Raw genomic sequence first — 6000 nt, 5'->3', positions numbered from 1 at the left:
GACCTGCCTGCTGGCTTTCTGTTCTCTTGGTACTTTCTAAACTTGTGTGTGCATGAATCTAGTTGGCAGTGGTAAGCCAAAACCTACTGCACTTAGGGCTTACATTAACAGAATCTTCACTGCTGATGAAAACTGGCTCCTCAGCACTGTGGGTTTGTTTAGCAGTGGAGAACTACAACCTGTTTTCAGGATTACACAGTGCCACCCATTTGAAAATTTACTGTATATCAAAGTGCTGGGAAAACACACCATTTAAGTTTCTGAGTATCAGGCATAATAGCAGCTGCTGCTCTTTAGGCTATACCCATACCTTCTGCAATACTATTCTCATATGGGTCTGAACAAGAAACATACTGTACTGGGTTTAGAAAGATACCTTAAAGGGAGAGATAAATCATATTTCCCTTCATTAACACTAAGGCAAGCCCCAATGACTACATAAAGCCAGATAAAAATGAACATTTCCATTACAAGAAAGTATTAACAGACACTAGCAATACCTAGTTTTTACTTGGACTCAGTGGCACTGCTTAAAATTTACAGCATCAGATTTTTTTCAGAATCTGCCCTTTAAAAAAGAACTCTCTAATTTTAGTTAAAACCTTTATGCTACAAAGAATATTGTATGCAACAGAACATGAGGGCTAAGTAATTGAGATGTGACTGCTTTTCTAGCCTGCATTATGTAAACAATCTGCAACTGTCAGATCGCTGTCTTCTTGCTACCAGCAGAAGCTTGTAGATGCAAATCTCTGAAATAGGAAACTGCTGGAACTCATTTGTTCTTCAAATTTGGGTATTTCTAGAATCATTCAAAGTCATGAAATGTTCAACTTCGATTAGTACACAATTTCCTTCTAAGTAAGTGGGCAACCAAGTCTCTTACCACACGTAAAATAAAGAATAAGCAGTTATGCTACAGACATGCCTGCCTTCTCTGTAAATGGAACTTGAAAAGGAATTTTCACCTTTCAAGGTGAAAGGAGCTGCCTAAGGTAATGAGCTGCCTCTCCCCGCCCCCAGCAGGTGTTCATACTAGAATTGATTCCATGGAAGATAGAAGCAGAAACTAATTCTGAGGTACCAATAGTCCTCAGTGGTCTAAGCAGTTGTGAGGATGAAAATATGCTGCATTAAAAGCATTTCCCTTTGAACAAGACATGGCAACACCCAAGTCATGTAGACTACTTTTTTTTCTTTTTTCCCAAAAAAAATGTGAGCCATTGCCCTGTGTTAATGCAAATAACCTCTGCTGTTTTTGGAATATCTTCAATTCTTGCTTTCAGAGAGTTTCCTCATGAGGGGTGAAACAGTGTGAACCATCAAGATCTTTGACACACAGTTTTGAGTTTCCTAAGAGGGGAAAAACATGTTCTCCCCAAATTTACAAGGAAAATGTCCTAGGTCTAAAGACTTCCTACTTCTGAGTGTCCTGTCTTCCTTCCTTATACTCAAAAGATTTTTGAAAGCACTGTCACACTATTCTGCCTAGTTAAAGAAAGCAAAACAAAACCTGCCTTAAAAAGAAGTCCTAATTTTAATTGACGGATTTTAGGTGAAATATAACCTGGGTATTTCTGAAAAAAATCTGCACATTAAGTACAAGTGCACCACAGGTTTTGCTGTCTTCTCCCTGAGAAATTTGCTTGCCAGCTTTTATGGTATAGTCATAGGCATTGAAATCACTTTTAGAATTGCTGCAAATTTTGGGGTGAGATAGCCAGAAGTACCCACAGCCATCACACAATAACAAGACAGACCTCTTATGATAAGAGAAAAATAAATGAAAATTAAGTTTTGGCAAACCATATGTAAAGTCTTATACAAAAATCTAGGGTTTTTTGAAAGTGGTGTAGCCTGCTGGGAGGACAACTTAGAAGAACATGAGGAGAAGTAAGGTCAAAAGTTTGAAAGCAAGAATGGACTCTTCAAAAACAATGAACAAGACTGAAACTCAGACCAGTAGGGCACCAAGTGCCACGTCCAATCTCCTCTTGAATGCCTCCAGGGACAGCGACTCAACCACCTCCCTGGGCAGCCCATTCCAATGACAAATGACTCGCTCGGTGAAGAATTTCCTCCTCACCTCGAGTTTAAACCTTCCCTGGCACAGCTTGAGACTGTGTCCCCTTGTGCTGGTGCTGGTTGCCTGGGAGAAGAGACCAACCCCTTCCTGGCTACAACCATCTTTCAGGTAGTTGTACAAGGCAATGAGGTCACCCCTGAGCCTCCTCTTCTCCAGGCTAAACAATCCCAGCTCCCTCAGCCTCTCCTCACAGGGCTGTGCTCAAGGCCTCTCCCCAGCCTTGTTGCCCTTCTCTGGACACGTTCAAGTGTTTCGATGTCATTCTTAAACTGAGGGGCCCAGAACTGGACACAGTACTCAAGGTGCGGCCTAACCAAAGCAGAGTACAGGGGCACAATGACCTCCCTGCTCCTGCTGGCCACACTATTCCTAATGCAGGCCAGGATGGCATTGGCCCTCTTGGCCACCTGGGCACACTGCTAGCTCATATTCAGGCGGCTGTCAATCAGCACCCCCAGGTCCCTCTCTGTTTGGGAGCTCTCCAGCCACTCTGACCCCAGCCTGTAGCTCTGCATGGGGTTGCTGTAGCCAAAGTGCAGCACTCAGCACTTGGACTTGTTAAATGCCATTCCATTGGATTCTGCCCATCTGTCCAGTCGGTCGAGGCCCCTCTGCAGAGCCTTTCTACCCTCTAACTGACATCTGCTCCTAACTTGGTCTCATCTGCAAACTTGCTGATGATGGACTCAATGCCCTCATCCAGATCATCAATGAAGATGTTAAAAGAAGACAGGGCCCAGCACTGATCCCTGGGGGACACCACTGGTGACTGGCCCCCAGCTGGATGTGGCACCATTCACCACCACTCTCTGGGCTCGGCCCTCCAGCCAGTTCCTAACCCAGCACAGAGTGTAGTGGTCCAAGCCACAATCTGACAGCTTAGACAGCAGTTTACTGTGGAGGACGGTGTCAAAGGCCTTGCTGAAGTCGAGGTAGACCACATCCACAGGCCTCCCCATGTCCACCAGACGGGTCACCTGATCATAGAAGGAGATCAGATTGGGGAGGCAGGACCTGCCCTTCCTAAATCCATGTTGGCTGGACCTGAGCCCTTGGCCATCCTTCAGGTGCGCAGTTATTGCCGCCAGGATAATCTGCTCCATCACTTTCCCTGGCACTGAGGTCAGGCTGACTGGCCTGGAGTTTCCAGGTTCCTCCATCTGACCTTTCTTATGGATAGGGACCACATTGGCCAGTTTCCAGTCACCTGGGACCTCACCGGTGAGCCAGGACTGGAGGAAAATGATGGAGAACGGCTTGGCCAGCTCATCTGCCAGCTCTCTCAGCACCCTAGGATGAATCCCATCCCGTCCCCATGGACTTGTGAGTGTCCAAGTGGCTCAGCAGGTCCCAAACTAATTTCTCATGGATTTCCGGGGCATTACACTGCTCCACAACCCCATCACCCAGCTCTGGAGGCCACTCATCCTGAACTCCTCCTGCCTTGCTGTTAAAAATTGAGGCAAAGAAGGTGTTCAGGACCTCAGCCTTTTCCTCATCTTCAGTCACTGCATTCCCCTCCAGGTCCAATAAGGAGTGCAGGTTCTTCCTGCCCTTCTTCTTATTGTTAATATATTTGTAAAAATGCTTTTTATTGTCTTTGACAGCGTGGCCAGCTTCAGTTCCAGCTGGGCCTTTGCCTCCCTAATTTTATTCCTACATAATCTAACAGCTTCCTTGAACATACCTCGAGAAGCCTTCCCCTCCTTCCAAAAGTGACACAGCCTCTTTTTCCCCCTTAAATCCTCCAGGAGCTCCTTGCTCATCTAGGCTGGTCGCCTTCCCTGCCGGCTCATCTTACGGCACATGGGAACTGCCAGTTCCTGTGCCTTCAAGAGCTCCTGTTTGAAGTAGGTCCAACCCTCCTGGACCTGAGGGTTGGTACCCAGGGAACTTTAAAAATGAGTTTCTTCAACAGGCTGAAGTTTGCCCTCCGGAAGTCCAAGGTGAAGATTCTGTTGTTCCTCCTCCCTATCTCCCTGCACATTGAAAACTTCACTATCTCATGGTCACTGCACCCTAGGCAGCCTCCCACAATCATGTCTCCCACCAGCCCTTCCCTATTGGAGAACAGCAGGTCAAGCAGAGCCTGTCCCCTAGTAGGCTCGCTTAACAGCTGCATCCGGAAGCAGTCCCCCATTCGCTCCAGGAGTCTTCTGGACTGCCTCCTCTCTGCTGAATTAAGTTCCCAGCAGATAGCAGCCAGGTTGAAGTCACCGACAAGGACAAGATCTGATCATCTTGAGACAGCCTCCAGTTGTTTGTAGAACAATTCATCAGCCTCCTCATCCTGGTTGGGTGGTCTGTAACAGACTCCAACCAGGATGTCAGATTTGTTAGGCTGCCCTCTGATTTTAACCCACAGGCTCTCAATTCCCTCATCTTCCACCTCAAGTTCTGTGGCAGAAAGTGACTCCCTAATATACAGAGCCACCCCTCCTCCTCTTCTCCCTCGTCTGTCTCTCCTAAAGAGCCTATAGCCCCCCAGTGTAGCACTCCAATCGTGCGTGTTGTCCCACCAAGTTTCTGAGATGGCGACTACATCATAGTCACCCTGATGGATCAGGACCTCCAACTCCTCTTGCTTATTGCCCAGGCTGCGTGCATTGGTGTACACGCACTGCAGCTGGGTTCCTGACTTCTCAATTGACCCTACCTTGTGCCCTACTCTTTCCTCTGCAGAGGGACCGAAATCCTCACCCACCCCATTCAGACCTAGTTTAAAGCCCTCCTAATGAGCCCTGCCAACGCTAGTGCTAGGACTCTCTTACCCCTTCTAGATAAATGCACCCCATCAGGACCCAGCAGGTCAGGTGCAGTAAAAATTGTCCCATGATCAAAGAAACCAAAGTTCCACTGCTGGCACCATCCCCTGAGCTAATTGTTGATGGTGTGGGTTCTCCCATTCCTCTCAGTGTACACCCCTGCCACTGAGGGAACTGAGCAGAACACCACTTGAGCTCCTGCCCCATCAATCAATTGTCCAAGGGCCCTGAACTCCTTCTTAATCGCCCTGGTGCCCTTCTTGTCAATCTCATCACTCCCAGCCTGTATTACCAGCAGAGGGTAATAATCAGTGGGCTGGATTAATTTAGGGAGTCTCCTTGCAATGTCCCTTACCCACGCCCCGGGTAGGGAGCAGACCTCCCTGTGGGATGGGTCGGGATGACATATGGGTCCCTCAGTACCCCCCAGGAGAGAGTCCCCAACAGCTATAACCCTTCTCCTTTTCTTTGTGGAGCTGGTCGTCATAGCTGGTGGGGACCGCTTGGGCTTAGGCTCCTTCCTGGAGCTGGTCGTTATAGGTGGTGGGGACCGCTTGGGCTTAGGCTCCCCTCTGGATGCCTGCTCCTCAGCCTTCTCATCCCCACTGCCCTCAGCCTGCAGGGCCTCATACTTATTATGCAAGGGCAGTGGAGGAGGAGGAGAGGGTCGGGGTGGATTTCTCTTGCCACCCCTGGCAGGGACCTGTATCTATCCCTCTGCGTTTCCAGGGACCCTTCCCTCAGCAGGGGAGATCTGCAGAGCCTTCTCCCACAAATCTAACTCCCTTTCACTTTCCCTTATTGTCCTTAGCCTAGATACCTCCTCCTTCAGCTCGGCCACTTCATCCTTCAGCTCTGCCACCAGGCTGAGGAGAAAGTTCACCTGGTCACACCTGACACAGGTGTCCTCTCCCTCCCCTTCTATTCCAAGTGCCAGGCTGAAGCACTCTCTGCAGCTGGCAGCCAGCATGCTGGCTCTCTCCAGCATGCTGGTGAAACAGCTCTGTCTGGGCAGATGCTGCTTTTCTACCCTTCATCCGAGTGACAACCATGGTGCAACGTTTGAGTGAAAACAAAACAAAACAAAACAAATATATTTTTTTTCCTGCACCCAGCCAATAGGCTATTGAACCAAACTGGCACCATGCA

Source organism: Melanerpes formicivorus, unplaced genomic scaffold (genome assembly GCF_026170545.1).
Source record: "Melanerpes formicivorus ecotype bairdi unplaced genomic scaffold, bMelFor1.0.p_v2 SCAF_1, whole genome shotgun sequence".
NCBI lineage: Eukaryota > Metazoa > Chordata > Aves > Piciformes > Picidae > Melanerpes > Melanerpes formicivorus.
Note: the sequence above shows the minus strand (reverse complement) of the source record.